Genomic DNA, 20482 nt, shown 5'->3' on the forward strand with positions numbered 1-20482 from the left:
CATAATGCATCCCATACCCCTAGGAAGCATCCCCTCCTCCCCCTTCGTTGGCAATGTGCTTCATGGCTGAGTCATGGTGATGGGTTTCACACCTGCACACTGGGGCTGAGACTCTCCTGTAACAGCTCTGGGAGAGGCCTGGACATGGTGTCCCTTCCTCTTTTATTTTTTCTTTGTTTCTGGAGCATTGCTTGGTTTTTAATCATTTTAGATATTCTTTGATGATTTTTTCAGTAGTTTGGATATTTAAAATTATTTACACTTCATAGGTGAAATTTATCTTTTTATTTTTTGTAGGATTAAAACTAGTATAATGTCAGTAGAATTCTTAAGAATAAAAACAAATGGATAGGAAATAATGTGATTTACTTTTTTTTCCTTTAAAAGAGAAAATGCAATTAATTAATACAGAAAGAAGAAATCTTATATTATAATACATGAAGTTTGACTACCTGTCTATCATCTACTATAGAAGGAGGCAAGGTGATACATATAGCACCTCAGTCAAAATCTCTCCGGGTTTTGCTGTACAGAATTCAATGCACTTTTAGTGTTAAGTCTGCTGAGCTTCTAATCAAGAGTAGTTATTGTTTTTTTCTTGTGAGGTTTTTCTCTAGACAAACTTGATTTATGCAAACGGAAAACAGAAAAAGATCAAGTGGCAAAATTCATGTTTTGTTTTGTCTTTGAGAAATTATCAAAACATTATATTTTTACATTTCAAATTCAAAACTATTTTACCTGAGCACAGCATCTTGTGAAACTTTAGCTAATTATCATATAATTAAAACAATTAATATGGAAATAAACTATGTGGAAGATATGAAGTTTGCTTGTGTGACCTGAGGTGTTAATATTTTTCTAGATTGTATAGATTTTGATTTTCTTATTTGAGACAAAATATTTTTTCAATCTCAAAAGAGTTCGGAAACACACTTATGCTTAGCTAATGATTAATGGCAATCCCAGAGGGAAAATTAAATGTCATAAGCAAAGCAATTATAATGAAAAAGTTAGAATATACATTTTTTCCTGTTCTTATGAATTCATAAATAGAGACTTATATATCAAATTCAAGCCAGCCAAAGTCAACAGAAAGACTCTAATTAACATTAATATGCTTTGGATCAGATCCTAAATCCTTAAAACATTGATAAAATAGGCCTTAGATGACAATATGTTATCTTGCAAAGCTCCAAGGTATTCATGAGGACAAGAAACATGCTTTTTTCAGATTTTGATTAAGTTCCTTCTTCACTGTCTAAGTTTCCAAAACCAAAGATGATAAATTAAAAGATGATAAATTTTGAAAATACCAGTGAATCCAATCTTCATGAAGATTAATGAAAAGCTTCTTTTCCTTGAGAGCAATTCTTGGTTATTTTAACATGATCAAGTTTAGAATTGGTTTTGGACACACATAGAATTCTCAAACCAATGTGTTGTTTGTTTTACTTGTAACACCAAAAAAAAGGCTCTTTTTTTTTTTTTTTTTTTTTTTTTTCTAGCTATGGGGAAAATGCAACGGGGAGTTCTCTTTTCTGTGCAATGTGTTTTCAGTTGTTATTTGTTGCTTGTCACTTATATATCTTAAAAGTAGATATGTTTTAAAGTGTCATAATTTGTGTTAAACTATCCTGTGATAATCATGATTTACTTCAAAAAGTAACCTAGTGTCTCTCCTCCTCGCCTTTCAAAAAAATTCTAGTAACCCTATTACTTTGGTCCAATACTTCAAAGAGTACGAAATCTCACAACTGTGAGTGGAAAATCAAACTTGTTTTAGCTGAGTCTTATTTCTGAAGTTTCTTTAATGACCTTAGATGGCATAACTATTTGTAGAGTAAATGCATCACAGAAACCAGATGTGGTAGTCCTTAGTAGACTGATACACATCCAGTCATGGAAAGCATTTCTAGACCCATTTTAAATGCAAATTCCATTAAATGAACATAAACTATGTACCCCAACAATTTCACATTGAAGGATATTCTGTTACCCGTACTCATTTTAACTTGTGGCTTCCTTCTCAAATAATCTCAAAATAGTTAATAAAAATTCCTGCTCAGGCCTCATACAGTGCACAGGTCTGTTTTTCTGGGTAGAAGTAGAGTTTAAGCAAGGAACTGTATGGATTTCTCTCTTACAATATGAGTGTTATCTAAAATGCAAGTTCAGTTCACAATAACAATGTGAACTGAATACAAGAGTATTCAGTACAAGAGTGTATCATTTTATGTCTCATCAGATACTCCATCTGTCTGAAATTATCTGCAAAGTAGATGGTATCATAAAGACAGTCCAGACTTTTCCCCAATAAAAAAAACGTATTGTGATTATAGGAGAGTGGCCATAATCTTCCTAGCAACTGTAGAAAAGATGCTAGTGCCTGTGTAATGTTTATTAAGTAGAACAGAGTGGATGACACAGAATCCATCTTTACCAAAAACAGTTCTTTTTCTTTATTTCTTTTCTTTGTCAAACAGAAATCAAAGTAATTCTACTGAAATCAAGGTACCCAGTGCACTACTCCAGATATTCCACATGGAAGAAAGAAGCTGTGAGTTTCCCTTTGCAGACTGGTATGTATCATTACCTTTTCTTTCTTGAAACGTGTACCTCCCCATCTGCTATAACCAGCTAATGAAGGTATTTAGCCCTGTAGCTCCAGTAACATGCTTCTGTGCTGAACTCCTACGCTATTAACGCATAACAAATAGTATCACATACAACTGTGTTTTCTGATATAAAAAGTGAATTAACCATGAAAAAAATTAAAAAGTTATTAAAAAAAAAACACAACACATTTATGTGCAAGACTGAAATGGTACATTTGCAGTTGCTTACTACAGTGTTTTCATACCTTCTTCAATTTTCAAGGTGATCAACTTGAAAGACACATTCTACATTTTTTTCAAATACCATTATCTCATTTATATCACAGTAAAAACAGAATTAAGGTTTCTTACACAACAGTATAGCTAGTATTTTCTAAGCCTTTATTTTACTGGGGGAAAAAAATCTGCCTTTTGAATCATTTGAATCAGAACTTACCTTCATAAAAATACAAAAACAACAGCAAAATTACAAACAAACTAGAATTTAATCTTTTAGTAATGTTTATTTCTGAGTACCTGTTTAGGAAGGGCCCTACTGAATACATTGCAATGGCGTGCTCCTTCTGACTCAGTTTTGAATGTCCTTTTTCATTACAAGAATAGCTTAACTCAGGGATGCATCAGCTTTACTGGCAGGAAAAAAAAGTTCTTTCAAAGTTCAAAGAAATTGTGATTGTGCCTGTGCACTAGTATGGTCCTGAATGCATGCCACTTTGGAAGCAAAAACCACAAAGATAAATGTACATCTGTTAGAATTGCCCACTTTTGCATGAAAATTATGGAGAGAAAAAAAAAAAAAAAAAGCCTGCCAGTAACTTCCAGCTTCTTCATCAGTGTTTTCCTCTGAGATGGTCCTTAATTCCAAAAGAAGGTTTATTAGTGTTTATTTCAATCCAAAAAACTTCTGTTCATTTGTAGACATATATCTGAAGGGTTTAAATACTCTCCAGGCTCCCTGCCAGCAGATAACTGTGGGTAGAAAAGGTAGATTGAATCAAAAAGTAAACAATTTTTCAGCCCACTGAGAGAGATGCTTGGAGCTTGATAATAAAGACAGCAGGATTATATCCTGCCTTTTCTTCAGGGAAGGAGTATTGCACAGCTTCCTGTTGATTAATACTCTAAATCTTTTGCTTTCATGTTCACTCTTGCCATAGCCTTTGCTAGCTTCTCCAATGTTCTTTTGAGTGGGAAGTTTGATTCCCAGCAGTACCAAGATTGGGGTTCATACTGATGAATAAAATATTAAGTTCTCTGTTTACAAAAATGCAAAATTTTTGGTCTTTTGTTTGTGAGAAACTCAGAGTCACCTCCTACAGCATGTGTTTATATTCTCTGGTATGAGCCTGCAGAAGAGTAAAAAAATTAATCAAAGAAAGGACATTAAGGTAAAGAGTCCTTACATTCTTGATGTTCAATAGAAAATCACCATGAGGCAGTGATGTTACTTGATTTTCATAGAGAAATTTTCTTCTGATCCAAGCAGAAATTATTTCAAAATTGTGTGGTTTACAGAGGATTTCAGTAGAATTAATATTGCCTCACTGCATTAAAAATTTACAGTATTATTCACCCTTCATGATGATTTTGTAAGAAAACAGAAATATAAGCAATGGCTGTATTCTGAAGCTATTGTATTTGTTTTGGAAAGGTCACCTGTAGAAATTTAAGTATCCAGTCAATAACTTTGTTAATTTGCCAGTAGGTATGAAAGAGAATATTAGCTATAATAGTAATTTGCTTATTCATCCAAATTTATTTGATTTTAGTTTCCAGACCATTTCACATGCTTTCTCACCATTTCATGTTGTGGTGTCATTCTACTACACATGGAAGTTGGTTCTCATTAACATGGTTTGAACACATTTATATGGAGCGTGATTAAAGAGAGATTCTTCTTTGTTCTAACCTACTTCCAGATTCAGGATCTGGTGAAATGTGCAGTGTGATTTACAGCAACCTTTTGCTATGCTGTAATCTGCATTACCAGATAGCCTGAAGGGCTGCCTCCCAGAGCATAACTGTTCTGAGAGTGCACACAGAGTCAAGAACATGATACTGAATGACAATACTGCATGTGATATAATTTAATTTGCAGTTGGACAGGAATATAAACAATAGGAAAAATAAAATTTTCAAGAAATGATCAAAGTGATAAATTTCATCAGAATATTGCATAATTCATTTCTGATTTGTTTTCCATGTTGAAATGCTCCAGCTTCTAGATTTATCCATAAATTAAATACATGTATAGTGTTATCAAGATTTCACCTTACGTTGTATGGATAATGTAATACAAAATGAAAGCTATTTAATTTCTGTTTTGGAATGAAGACATCTGTTTTTTAATGCAAATTAGACAAAATCTTTTTTTTCTTTTTTCAATTAAATAATTCTTAGTAACAATGTTTTCTACCTTCATCAATAGATCTATGTTCAATAGCAAAAATAAAATCAGGTACAAAATAAACATATATTTGTATATGTGCTGTTTAGTTTTACTGTCTTCTATTCAAAGACATGCTTTCCAGTGATGAATAACAGTTTTTCAAAAATACAACATGGAAAGCTAAATCACTTTGTCCTGTAACTGTGCATTTATTTTTGATAATTTCAAGCAAAGTGTATTATTACAGGTGTGAATTTGTGTAGGCTTAATTTTATTTCCAATGAAAATAGCTTGCTGCCAAACTTGCAACTTTTCACTTTTTGATTATTCAGAGTGTGAAAATTTTAATTTTATGGAAGTTCTTCAGTTAGGAAACTACTCAGAATAAAATAGTAAATGTTGTTTTGTGATGTCTTGGGAAAATGAAAAAAAACAACCAACATATTTGATTTGTATAAGATGTATGTAGGAAGGAATATTTTTGAAACTGTTAATAGCTGTAAGGTAATGGATGTTCTTTGAACAAATGGTGCCGTAGGAAGCAATATATACATTACTTGTATATATATTTATACATATAAATATTAAAAGATGAGCAGAGCTTAGGCGTATTGATCTCACAATATTTCCTTTTTAAAAATGGGAAATTGTTTATTAGAATGTTTATGACTTCCCAAATCTGCAGTACCTAGTTATTAGTACAGGCAGATATTTGTCAGATTCTGAGAGAATTACTATTTCCATAGAATTCTGTTTGTGCATTTTTCTTCTGCCTGATCAGTTCTGGAGCAATGTCATTAGTTGGGAACCAACATTCATGCTGATGGAACGACTGAAAAAAATGACATATTAAGAAGTGATGCTCTGTGTCTTGCATTCAGCACTTCTTCTTTTCCATTTCAAGTTATGTGCAGCCCAGTCTTACAGAATGAGATTAGAAATCAGATATAACATTATTCTCATTTCACATTTGCTGGCTAAATCAGCATGCCTTCCATATCTATGAAGGATGACCTACCCCAAGTCATGCAGTGGAGGCATGCTACAGAGAGACAAAGAAGAAAAAAAAATCTGCAGTCAAATATAAGCTTTAAAAATTGCCAGTTCTCAAAACTGACAGGCAGAGGCTGTAAAAGATTAGGTTTGTATATTGTAGCATCTTATGCAAGTAAAGTCTGTAATATAACCCATACTGGGTAAAGTGATTCAGATTGTGATTGCTAGGAATTTTGGAGTCATTTATTTAGATGAAAAGTCGCAATATGTCTATCTATATCTGAGTTGCTAGTCTAACCAACATCATGGGTGGTCACTTCGGAATTTTTTGCTTCTATCCAATCTGATCATAATATTTAAAGATATCAGGTAGTTTCACAATAGAAAAGCAAGGCTGTTTGTATGCTTGAACTCAATACTGTGGAGATTTTATATTTCTATGCTACCAGTGTAAAGGTTTCTATTTTGTGTGTGTGTGTGTATGTGTGTGTGAGAGAGAGAGAAGTTTCTGGAGCAGTAAAATCTATTTTATATTGGTAGAATACACATGGAGAAACTATAAACAGTTGTCAGACTGAATAAGGCAGTGATTTCCTGTTGCATCACTTGACATGCTGTGTATTACCTTTTAAGTGTGAAAGTGTTGTCCGTCCACATGGGCGGCCCATTTTAAGGTGAAGATACTTAGAAATGATGTGTACTTGTGAAAGGCAATGAAGGTACATGCTAAAATATCATTCTGAAGACAGGAGGAAAACATTACATCCAAAAATCAGCACGTGCCTGTATCCAGGAGGAAGCCTTTGTCTTTGCTGGTAGATTTCTATTTGGTCTTTAAATAAAATTGCTTATGAGCTTTGCAGTACTTTAGAATCTTTTCTTTGTTATACAGGTACTTTGATATGGGTAAGTCAAGGTCTAACTATTGTTGTAGATTTTACTGCCCACCTTCTAGTCCCCTCAGCTCAACTGACATAATTTTGGGATAAAAAAAATACTGACTTACTGTCATGTATTCTGGCTGGAGAAGGACATCATTTTGATGATTATTTCTAAAACTGTGCCCCTCTATGATGACTTCTAATGCTATTGCAGATAGTTTGAAACTGTCCAGTCTGCATGGAGAGGGAACTGCAGTCTCATAAACATCTGGCAGTGTAGTTTTATGTATGCACCACAATGCGTGGAGTAGTGCAGAGCAGCAAAGGGCTCTTTCACTGGTGATGTAATTCCTGGCAGGTGTTGTGGGAAGCTGTGGACAGGTAAAAGAGGCAGCCAGCAAGCTCCACTGGGCAGGGCTGGCAGCACACCAAGAGCACACAGCCAGCCGTAAAGGCCAGTTGCCCGTTCACCTTCCTTTTCCCCTTCAAGTTCTGTACCAAGTGGAAGTCAAAGACAATGCTGCTTGAAGGACTGAGTTCTAACAGTCAATGGCATTGAATATAGATAGCTTATACTCTAATAGTTTGATTTCCACCATGTCCATTTTGACAGTATGTTACAGTATGTCCTGTATTCTCTAAGTACAACACTAGGTACTATTCTCCCCAATATTTGCACACAAGCACAAAACAGCCATTATTGCAGAAAGGTAAGTTACTGAAGGCATGTAACTGAAGACATAATACTTTCTCCTTCGTAGAACAAAAAATTGAAATGAATTGCATCTTGGCTTCCTGTTTGGGTGGGTTTGCAGGGGTTCAGCACCAGAGTGTGTGCTGGAGCCAGCCAGCCAGCCAGAGAAAGAATATGAAGTGGAACTGGTGAAATAGTTCTGCATCCTGTCCTGCTATTTTCACCCAATCACACTACTTTCCAGAGAGAAGCTCTGAAGAGGAAGCATAGCTTGAACGATACTGAGTTGCAACAGCCCTAGGATAGCATTAATGCTCACAGAAAAAAAGTGGATAAAGATTTGATTTGCACTATAACGGTGATTAATTTTAGCAGGTCTCTTTATTATTTAGAAGCAGGAGAAATGCCATGGTTAGGACATGGAGAAAAACTCCAGAAACCGTGTAGCTTTTGGGCAGAGGTTAAGATGTGTCCTGTACTTTGTTATTTCTTAAGTCTTTTAGGCTTTATGGGAGAGGGGGATGTCATGTTTAATGCAATTTAATTCCTTTTTATCTTAGTTTATATTTATGGTATATAATTCATAAATGTCTACAGATCTGTGTGATTATAGTCAGAGACTCAGTAAAGAGCCTTTTGAAAACATAGTCCTTAGCCTTTCACTTTCACGAGCACTAAAATTCAATCAGAAACTACTTTTAAAGTAAGTAAAAGCTATAGTGGCAAATCTATTAAAACGTGTTTAATCATTAACTTCTTTGATTTAACATCTGTCTAAAGCATAACATCAAAAAATGAATAATTTATCATGCAATTGCATAAAAACTCAAGTAATGTAAGGCATTAATTAAAAATTTATATGAAATTCAGAAGAAGAAAGCTGAGGAGGAACTATTTGATTACCAACTCAGTAGGTTGGCTGTAGTTACTTTGGAACAGTAATCTGCTGTATTACAAGTCTCAGATTCTTAACTATGAAAAAAACTGTAAACCCTTTCTCTGATGGTTTTCTGAAAAGCATTGGCTATAGATTACTTCAAATATTATAGTGAAATGTTTACATACACCAGTTTCCCAAGGAATTTCTCTTTCACTCTTTTACAACGTACTGGCTTCGATGTGTGTGCAAACTGCTGTGTAAACATGAGAAGTGAGTTTTCAGAACTTTCTGAACCTTGCTTCATAAACACACAGACTTCAGAAACAGATTCGAGATTTTTTTCTCAGGCTCATCTTCAGTCAGCCATAGATGAATACCAGAGGCATAGAATCAACTCTAATATTAAATACATTACAGGGAGGAATAATAAATAGCTATTACATCAACTGTGCTATCTCACTAAATAATCTATTACCTTTTACAATTTAGGCAAACTAGGGAAGTTTTAAGTTCAGCTAATAGTATTTGAAGGAGTAGCCAGTTATTTAAAAACCACCACATGTGCCAAACTGCCTATAGAATTAGAAAAAAAGAAAAGAAAAAATTGGCTCTGGAAAGAATGTATCCAGATGGATACAAAAATAAGCACAGATTTTAATCCAAACAGGTTTGTCTGTCACAAAAACCAGGCCTGTTTTACAAAGTTCTCTTAACACTTCCACCAAAGCCTATTCTCACAAATCATTCACTGTGATATATGCATGCAAATGAGTATTTATGAAACCTGGCCCTAAGTTTTGCATATATTTAAAGAAAAGTAAAGAACGAATCACCATAGTTGAAGGTACTTTCTGAACAAACATCTAGAAAAATAGGATCTTCCTTCTTATACAGAGCATAGTTATTATTTAGGCCATGATTTATAAATTTCCTGAAATACAGAATTACCTGAGAAGAGGCTTCCTTTTCTCTTCTTCCTCTTCTTTTACACTTCCTATTTATTTATTTATAATAAAATGAATTTTTTCTTCTGATTCTGCCTACTGCTGCTTAAGTCTTTTCCTACCTGCTGAGAGGATGGGATATATTTCATCTGCTTTAAGAGTGTTTTATTGTCACTCCATCTCCTTGGGAGAAATTAGTGTTCCCAGTGTTCTCAATTTGACACTGCTAGAGAAGAAAATGATCAGAATTATCACAAACAAAAATAAAATAAAAGACACACTTAAGAAAAATAATATAGAATTGACATGGTACTCAGGAACATTAATAACACTGTCAGGTTTGGATAGCTCACAAGAGACTTGAAAAGATCCATTGCTGCTGTTTTGAAAAAGCTCTTAGAAATATGTACATTTGTAATGTCAAAATATTTTAAAAAACAGAGAGTGCCCAGACTGCTGATAAGTGACCAGAGTTTTGAAGATACTTTGCAACTTTTAAAAAGCTTGGAGAGCTCTCTCTTAATAGCAGGTAAAATAAAATAAAATAAAATAAAATAAAATAAAATAAAATAAAATAAAATAAAATAAAATAAAATAAAATAAAATAAAATAAAATAAAATAAAATAAAATAAAGTAAACAAACAAGCAAAAAATCTCAGAATGTAATGTTCGAAAGATCCAGACTCAGATCTTGCACTTTAAATTGAAATTATCTGAGATGCCCAGAAGTCTTCTTAGTCTTCTTTACACTTATGTTCTGTCCTTTTGGTTTCTTGTGTTTTTGTTGTTGTGTTGTGAGTTTTTGTTTTGAGGTTTTATTTTTGTACCTTTAAAAAAGTACTACATTTTTGTTTTATAAAAAAGGTGTGGTACTTCTTGGATCTGTATGAATCACAATCATGAAAGCTCAAAGTGTTCTTTATCAACCTAATGACAAATATTTTCCTACAAAGGCAGTAGTGTATCAGGTTGTAGTGAAAGGAGCATCAACCACCTTTGATTCGCTTTTAAAGCTCTCAAAGAACAAAACTGAATAGAAAGAGTACATCCATTTTGACAAGGACTTTAAAATTAATAGAACAGTTCTACATATATTTGTATGTGACTGTGCACTGCAGTGTAGAAACATAGTCCTGTGCAAGTATGTGGACATATTTACAGACAGGATACACTTATATGTAGTGAAAGTAAAATTTCAATTTTGTAAGGAAAAGGTTTTATGACTTGAAATGAAATGAATTTATGTTAAAAATTGTAATGACAAACTAAAAAGAAATTAATTTCCCACTCAGACAGACCTGGTAGGTTCTTGAGTAGAGAGAGAGAAAGTGAAAGATAGGAAATAAATTTTTTTTTTTCTTTCTCAGCAGTTGTGCAGGGAAGGGATAAGGCAGGCAAAACAAGAGATTTCTTTTTTGGTGGCAATGCCAACTAAATGCACATGAAACTACAGCTTCATTTACCCTCCTGTCTTAGGTGAGTTTAAAACCACAATTTAATATTCTGATGGGATTGTTTTAAATTGAAGATTTATAAGATACTCCAGAATAGTACTTGCAGTATCTGCTGTACCTCCTGTACTGAAATATTAAATGGAAGAAAGATTAGCTCCTATTGCTCCACTTCTCAGAGGAATGTGCTAAACACTGAGATGACAGAGAAAGACAAAACATTCCCATTGCCGTTCTGATTTTGTGATTCAAGGGAATTTGTTGCACAGACTTATAAAAGGTGCAATTCATGTTCTGGTATCAAATCATTCCACTTCGAAGATAAATAAATAAATAAATACATACATAGAGACTTTCTACCCATTAATAGCAGCTCTAAGACCCCATTTAATCACTAACTCTTGGTTATAAGTCTTCTCATGAGCAGACTTAGTCTGGGATTCAACTGCAACTCTTGCAAAAAGGCTGAGATCCATTGCTGGCAGCAGAGAATCAAAGAGCATTTTGTGTAGTCCCATTGTGTGACATCTGTCCACAATCCTGAGATTTCTAGATGTGTGATACAAATTTTAGTACATAAATAATTAATTTATTCTGAATAAAAAGGGACAAGCAGGACAGACATTGGTCCATTAAAGGAAAGGACCAGTGATAAAATCAGTAAAAATAACTGTTTAAATAGTAATGAAAACTTGTAAAATCATTAGTTAGGAGGGTTGTGAGAGGAGAGGACTTAGCTATATTGGATTACCTAAATCCAATGCACTGTTAGTTAGTTCCAAATATCACTGAAGTTTAGGGGACTCCCTTCTTGTTCCATGTTATAGTAGTCCAAGATTAAAAAAAAAATAAAGTCATACAACTATATTTTTAAATTAACAATAAGAATGAAAAAGCAAGTAAATTCCTTCTATGAATATTTCCTGCTTACTTTCCGTGTCAACATAGATCTTTATTCCATTTCCTTTTGGGTACCGAAAAAGCCCAAAGAAATAGAGGAGAGAAGGAGAGGGACATCAGACAGAATGGTTTTTCCTTAAGAAAAACGTTCTAATGGAAGCATTCATTTTGTTTCAATGTCAGGTTTGAAATAATCTTTTTGTTTTTGTTTTTGTTTTTGTTTTTGTTTTTGTTTTGTTTTTTTTTTTCACATAAATGTTTGTCCTGTAAGCAGTTCAATCTTCTGTAGCCCACTTTGCAAAGGAAAAAAAAAAATCTGAATCTAGCTTTACTTTAATCCTCTTTCCTTCATTTATTTACAGTTCCTTTCTCTAAATATTTGTCAGCAACTATTATAAAAATAACAGATCCCTTCAGACCTTTTGACTAAAGCGTAACACGGCCTTGCACATCTGGTTTCAGAACACTTGTTGTTGCTTAGCAGCTTGACAGAAAGATACATGGGTCTCCCTCTTTTCCCCACAATCTTTTCTTCCAGAATTGGCTGGTTTACCTCTTCCAGCATTAAAGACCTGAGGTTACAGGACCTGACCTGTAACTCATATGAGCCACTAAATACCACCTGACAACTCTACACCCATACAACAGTTTCTGTCCTAGATTTTCTGTCCTAAATCTTCCCATAAGTTATGTTTTCATATATGTCTTTAAGAGATTTAGACCTTAATAAAGAAAGAAAAAAATAGATTTTACATTTTACTTAACATCAGTGTGTTAACCATGTGTATCCTGGTTTTATGCCCACCCAGCTTCTCATTGCCCCTCCACAAGAAGACATGGAGATAAAGTGAAAAAGCTCATGGATTGAGATAAAGGCAGGGAGATTGCTTACCAGTTATGGTCATGGGTAAAACTCAACCTGGAAAAAATTACATTAAAAATTACAGAAAAAATTACAACTAACAGAGTTAATTAACAGAGTGAGATGGAGAGAAACAAGGAGAAAATCCAAAACACCTTCCCCCTGCCTTGCCCACCACCTTCCCCAGCCCAGACACACTGTCCCTGGCCCCTCCACATCATGCCCCCAAGTGGCACAGGGTCTTGGACATGGGGGGATCTGTCCCTAAGAGCCCCTCTCTGCCTCCCCTTCCTCTTCACACTGTGCTCATCCTCACAGTTTGGTCAAAAAGGTGCAATATAAAATTATCACTGAAGGATCCATCAGTGACAAAAGTGGAGAAGTTTTCATCTTGCATGTTGGGCTTTTCACAGAATCACAGAATTTCTAGGTTGGAAGAGACCTCAAATACTTTTCAAAAACAGGGGAGAATTTATTAATTTCAGCTCCTTTACATTTTAAATGCAACAACCTTAAGAAAAACTTAAATATTTTAGTCTTGGATATAAAAGTATGCTGCTATTCTTGTTAGGCGCATATATTGGATATAGTTGAAGTGACAACCTATTTCTGAGACATATGTCATGGTGAAAGACTGATTATATGAAATATATCCAAGCAGGCAAACCATTCTGAGGAGGGTTTATATACGTATATATATGAGTGTTGTTTGGGGTATTTTGGCCAGTATAATCAGGGGGCAAGAGGGAGGTGAGGATTGCTTTCTGATTTCTAGCTGTTAATCTATTTGACCTAAAGTAATATTTGACAATGAAACACTGAAAAAAGGAACATTATATGATATCATTTTGTCCTCTCCTATGTAGTCAGTTGCCAGAATTTCAGGAAAAAATAAATTATTTACATCCAAATATATCTGGTCAATTGCAAATCAAGGAAACACATCTGTCCTAACACCTGTAGCTTACTCAGGATGAGCCACCGTGAAAACGACAGCAGTATACACCATCCAATTGCCTTTCCTGTATTTTTCCATATCATGTCTTTGTGTGTTGCTATGCATTTGCCAGGAAATAAGTTAAATAAAAAAATAATTTAAAAACAGAAAGTGAAAAAAGTGAGAAGTCCCAACTATTTAGATAGAAGAATATGTTTGCATGGAGATAAAGCACCCTTCGGTCTTCTTTACAGTAAGCTTCATATATTTATTTATCATTTTATAACATGTTCTTGAAACTTTTTCATCAATTGTATTTGACATTTGTCCAGGGCTTTGTTTAAACAGCCACAGAACTGGACACACTGTATCCTACCAATTCTATGTTGATATATAAAGATTTATTTTTTTCTCGTTTGCTTAAAAGTTTTCTTTGGATATCACATCTTTCTTTGGCAAAAAGACTGTGAAGAATGAAAAAGTGCATTATGTGCATTCATTAATGAAGTATAAAATGACTCATTAAGGAAATCTATACTTTTTATGCCTGAAGCTCATATAGGCTACACATTCTCATTTATTGCTAATCTCTATGGCAACCTTTTGCAGATTGAGTAGTGAAAGAGGAGGGACTGGTATTTTAACAACAACAACAACAAATTAAAAGTGTATTCCATCTGAATGCATTTACTATGTTGAAAATAAGTACAACATTTTGATAAATAAATTAGACTTGGAGAGCTCAGTTTTGTCCTCAGGTTTTTCCATACATACTGTGCATGCTGCTGTTCGGTCACATTGTAGAAACTGTTTTTCACACTGAATTCAAAATCTTATCTTCTGGAGATATTCTGAGAATAAATTAATCTGTAAAATAATCACTGGATAATTTTAGGACCTCGGTGGGACTATTCACAAGCTGAAAATTAGGTAAATACCTACATTGCTTGTTGAATTAGAGCTCACATCTCTACAGGTAGAATTTTTGCATACTGATTCACTGAAGCAACAAGACAAGACTTCTAGTGGAGAAGTCTTATAGAGGAGACATGATAATTTTATTCAAGTGGCAAGTAAAATAACTACAAGTAAAAAACAAAACAAAACAAGATTTGCAGGCACAACTAAGAAAAGTGCTGACAAATAGGGAGGGGAAGGGAACAATAGGGTTTATGCAGAAAAGATCATATTACATGGGAAAAAAAGTTATGTAAACTAGGTTGCCTCCTTGAATACGCACACTTTTAAATTCCTTCCCAGAATTTGATTTAAAATCCGATACTATAGAATTGTTCAACAAGAAGTTAATATGCACCAAAAAGAAAGGTGATATAGCTATCTGAAAAGACCATCAGTTTGGTCTGAAAGAGAATTAAAGAAAAATAAAATGGGATTAGTAGCTCTTTCTTACTTCTTTTAGAATGAAAATGTTGAAGAAAGAAAATTACTCAGAAACATACAGTTTTTTTTGTTTTGTTTTAATGCTACTCAGTCATTACATTGTCAAAATAGCATTCAAATATATATAAATTGAAAACTTTGAGATTTTAGCTGTACATAATTTTACTCTATTTATTTCAAGTATTTGTAAGCAATAATGATTTTACATTATGAAAATGTTCCTTAGAGATGGTTGATATGCAGGACTGACGTTTTATTTTGAGCCAAATAGATTTAGGTTCCTGGGCGTCTTTGCTCAGCTGAAGCCCTGGCATCACTAGAATATGTGAGGGATCTGGGTCATGACTCATTTAGAGACTTTTCAAGGTTTAGTCACTGTCACTTAATGACAAAGCTGAGTGGTTAGAAAATTGTGACTAGTTTTAGTTATCAAGGCAGAGCCAATCCAGAATGATTTGTTTTGACCTATTTCCTTAGGTAGTACTGAAGATAATCAGCAGGATCTTGCAAAATACTTCAATTGCAACGGAACTTTCTTTTCAAACAGCAAACTTCTCTATGAAATTTTTTAGTTGGGCCTACTAGCAGTACCACTGAGAGACCATGTTCTTTCACGCAGACTGCTAGGACTCATCAAACTGAGAATATAATTCTTGCATAAGTTTTACACGTGCATACTCCCACTGACTTCTGTCTCTAATTTACATCAGCATAAGCAAGATCAGACACATGCTTCAGTAGCTTTGGTAACATCTTTCATAGGAAATATGTCTGACTGCCACACAAACCAATGCACCAGAGTTATAAACTGTGTAGTGTTTACTCAAGCTGGTTAAAGCATCATCTACAAAGCTGCGTAGCCTAGTGAAACGTCCCATTTTGGAAGGTGAACCATGAACAAAAATACAGTCTGCCTTATATGAAAGGATAAAAAAGTAGTCTCTCTCAATTGGTTTCACAGAGACAACGAAATTAGAGATAGTAATGAAAATTACTGCCATGGAATAATCAGTTGATCTCCTTTATGCTGTATCTATTCTCCTTGTACAGGTAGCCCAAGTTTTGAGCAAATGAAAAACTAATTAGAGGATTTAGACAGTGTACAGACCAGCAGTCCAAAATTTCCTCTGAAGATTTCTGAGCAGTTCTGTAGCTCAACTAGTCCCAAAGAGGAATTTATTTTCAGGCCATTAGTGAACCAACAAGCATCTAAAATCAGGAACCCATCAAAACTCTGTTCTAAAGAAAGAATGCAAATTTTCCAAGGGCTTTTCAATACTGACTTTATAAGAAAACCTACTAAGAACCCCACTTTTACCTTCAAATAAAAATCAGCACCAGCTAATGAGCTAACTTTTCCCCACAAAAGCCCCTATGGGCCTCTCTTGGGATTTGAGCTGGTTCCTCTGAAGTAGCTTTCACTGTGCCCTCTTTAGAGGCCTGTTACTGTGTTCTAACTTAGTCGGCATATCTTTCCACTATACCCTGTACACATATTCAGTAGATTTGCTTTAAAAAGCTTTTTCTGTGTACTAGCCACCTCTACTACTTTAATTGTTTACAACACTTACTGAATGCTTATGAGAAATAAACACCGTATTTTCTTATTCTCTCTCCTTTCTTCCCCTCAGCATTTAAGGCTTCTGAAATTAACTCCTGCTAAAAGTTTTTAGGATGTGAGGCCTTCCAACCCCAAGAGTGTATATATACCTATTTAAATGTGCATCTATTTTCACTCATATTAGATTTTGTAAGGTGCTGTTCTATCATTATTACTTAAACACATCTACAGCTATTCAGTTAAAAAAAAAAAAAAATTCTTTTGAAAATGCAGTTTTCTGAAAACTAAAAATGAGAAAAATAAAAAAAACAAGGACACCAAATTTCAAGTAAAGTTTTTTTTTTTTTTTTTTTTTTTTTGGTGATGCTTTTCTAAATACTGCATTCCAAAATGAAGCATATTCAAAATGTGCCTTTGTGGGAAGTTCCAAATGTGTTCCGTTTCTGTACAGATACAAAAAAGTCAAGTTTTAAAATCTGTTAAAAATAGAATCATCATCTGCTGGTTGCTTTTATCTTAACTGCTGAACTCTCTGCTCTTCCTTTATTATGGAAGCACAATAGCTTCTTTGGTACTTGACCTCCCAGCTGCCATTTCCCTTCTTTTCCCCTTCTCCTCTCTCTGCTCTGCACTTTATCTCAATCTCTTAAGACCTCCCCCTTAATTTCTCCATTCTCTCTGGCATTAAATATAACCACTGAAGCTAACTGTGCCAGTCTCTCACTGCTTCTGCTTTTTCCTCATTTCTTTTCTATGTAGCTACTTTGTTATCTTTACTGATTTATTATTATTATTTTTTTTTCATTCATTGCCACTTAGATATGAGCTCATTTCATTCCACTTCATTAGACTTCCAGAAGGTCAACATAAAATATTGTAATGGGTATACATATCTGCTTTTGGTAATTTTAATGAGTCTGTCACTGTGGTATTTAGATACAGATTGGTGTACAGTATTACATTAAGCAATGGATTAAGTGATCCCCTTAAATGATTCTCAAAAGATTAACTAATCTCCACTTGGAAAAGCCTCGGTTACCCCTTACACTTCACTCACATGAAAGACAGCTAACCTAGCTTTAAATTCTCTGTGAATTATTCTTTATATTGAAAACAAAGTAAACTGTCAAAGAGGTTTTGAAGCAACACTGTAAGAGCTTGAGAGTTTCACATTAATGAAGATTCACTCCTTTTTTTTCAGGAAAAAAAAAAAAACAAGTTCAATTAGAAAAAACTATAGCTTTCAATCAGGAAGAAAAGACAGGGAAATTGCTGCAATTAAAATCTCATGAATTTTTGTTAATAAGCCAACCTCTGTCTATTCTATGTGATGGCAAATCCTAAAAACTGTGAAGTATTAGCAATGTAATATGACTGACATCAGCATAAGATGGTTAATACATAGAGAAACAACACATTTGCATCAAGGAGTGAAAGACACAAGGTTTTTGAAGCACGGTTGAGACAAAGAATGTTAAAAATGATTTTAAATTACTCCAGCTCAATGCTAGTAAATGTTTTAAATATATAAACAAGCAGAACAACCCAAATCAGCTGCAGAATTATTCATGACTATAAAACAGCTTCTAATGTGTAGGTGAAACTATGATGGGAGCTAATCCACACTTAATAATAATTAACAACAATTAGTTATAGGTATACATGACTGGATTTATGATTCTAATTATCCAGTTACCAATTTGATGAACATCTCAGTAATTTGGAAGGCAACTGTCACATTTTCAATTATGAATAATTACAGGTATAAAAATGTTATTAAATGCTAATTTAGTTTATCTCATCAGAATGTTGGTTATGTCCCTCATCTAACTGCACTTGTATGGTTATAGTTCATTCACTTTGTTCACAACATGGATAACTTACTCAATTCAGCAGTATCTGAAAAGTGAATCAAATGGTGATTAAAGCAGTTGAAGTGCTAATTAAAGTGGTGAGTCTGCCCTCTGTCTTCCACATACTTATACACAACTTAATGATGCATGCAATTCCTTTGATTTCAGTAGGCTCATTCAAAGTAGAGAAGGTAAGAGTTGTAAATATTTACAAAACTGAGACCCAGATATGGAAGCCAAATAAAATCTGCGTTCTGACAGGAGAGAAATGCAGAGAGGAAGTCAGCTAGAGGAAGCTAGTCAGAGAGGAAGCTAGAATTACAGAACTTAAAAGTTACATCTTCATTCACCATTCCATAAATTGTTGGGATTCAAAATCCAAAATGAGTAAATATGTTTGCTGTGTTAAGGTTTAGGTAGCAAAAAGCACTACCGACTTGTGAAAACCTCTGAGAAATAATAATGATTAAAAATATTTTGGAAAAAAATATGGAAAAATGTTAATGACACCTTCACCCCCCTTTCTATACTAGTGTTTCTATAGTTTTTGCTTTGGCTTGTGTAAGGGAGTAAAATAATAGCTCCAGAAAAGATGAGCTTAGATAAGGGGAAAAAAAAATTACAGATGAAGTTCAGTCACAGAATCACAGAATGGTTTGGGTTGGAAGAGACCTTAAAGATCATTTAGTTCTACCCCCCCTGCCATGGGCAGGGACACCTCCCACTAGATCAGGTTGCCCAAAACCCCATCCAGCCTGGCCTTGAACACCTCCAGGGATGGGGCATCCATAGCTTTTCTTGGCAACCTGTGCCAGTGCCTCACCACTCTCTGAGTGAAGAATTTCTTCCTAACCTCTAATCTAAATTTTCCCTCTTTTAATTGAAAGCCATTATCCCTTGTCCTGTCATTATCTGCCCATGTTAAAAAGTCACTCTCTATCTTTTTTTTATAAGCCTCCTTTAAGTATTGAAAGACTGCAAATGAGGTTTCCCTGGAGCCTTCTCTTCTCCAAGCTGAACATCCCCAGTTCTCTCAGCCATTCTTCATAGGAGAGGCGCTCCAGCCCTCTGATTGTGGCCCTGCTCTGCACCTGTTCTAAGAGCCCCACATCCTTCTTACTCTGGGGACCCCAGACCTGGATGCAGCACTCCAAGTGGGGCCTCAAGAGGGCAGAGTAGAGGGGGACAATCACCTCCCTTGACCTGCTGGCCACTCTTTTGATGCAGCTGAGGATGCAGTTGGCCTTCTGGGCTGCAAGCATGCACTACTGGCTCATGTTGAATTTTTTGTCCACCAGAACCCTCAAGTCTTTCTCTGCAGGGATGCTCTCGATGAGTTCATCTCCCAGTCTGTCCAGTTTTCTGGGATTGCCCCAACCAAGGCGCAGCACCTTACACTTGGACATGTTGAACCTTATTAGGCTGATATTTTCTTCATAGAGGCTCACACAATGCTGTTTTAGATTTTTAATTAGAAACATCTAAGTGATGATAATGTAGTGATATTTGTAATTGTTACAGAGCAGTGTTTGTGTAGAACCAAGGCCTTTTCAGCTCCTTATGCTACCCAGCAAGGGGGCTGGGGGTGCACCAGGAGCTGGGAGGAGACACAGTGATCCAGGATGGCCAAGGAGATATTCCACACCATGTTGCATCATGTTCAGCAATAAAAGCTGAGATGAAGAAGGAAGAAGGGGGTGGGGAGTGGGGGGGACATGCATCTGGAGTGATGGCATTTGTCTTCCCAAGAAAGCATTACATGGGAAGAGCCCTGCTTTCATGGACATTGCTCAACACCTGCTTGCCAATAGGAAGTAGCAAACAGATTCCTTGTTTCGTTTTGTTTGCACGCATGGCTTTTACTTTACCTAATAAACTGTCTTTGTCTCAAGTTAGATGACATCTGTGATGAGGTTTTCAGAAAAAAACAAACAAACAAACAAACAAAAAACACAGCCTGCCTGCTTGTTAAATAGCACCTTCTTCTTCTTAAACATGCCACAAAAGCCAAAAATTATTTTAATACACAAAATAGGTTATGAATATTTTATATAATGCATCTCATCTCACTGATGACTTGCAATATGGATTCTGAAAAGATTTTAAATATGTTG

At 34.8% G+C, this 20482-nt stretch overlaps 1 long non-coding RNA gene across 2 annotated transcripts in view; it reads left to right on the forward strand.

Annotated features, from left to right (window-relative positions):
* Nucleotides 1–2546: 2546 nt before the first annotated feature.
* Nucleotides 2547–20482, forward strand: part of LOC309874253 — a 36160-nt gene continuing 18224 nt past the window's right edge. The window contains exon 1 of one of the 2 annotated variants that reach the window (XR_014316806.1): nt 2547–2582. This is a non-coding gene — a long non-coding RNA (uncharacterized lncRNA). The remainder of the gene's footprint in view (nt 2583–20482) is intronic. The other variant, XR_014316807.1, reaches the window with a different exon arrangement.

This window comes from Aythya marila (assembly GCF_965140915.1).
Source record: "Aythya marila genome assembly, chromosome: 2".
In the NCBI taxonomy this organism is placed as follows: Eukaryota; Metazoa; Chordata; class Aves; order Anseriformes; family Anatidae; genus Aythya; species Aythya marila.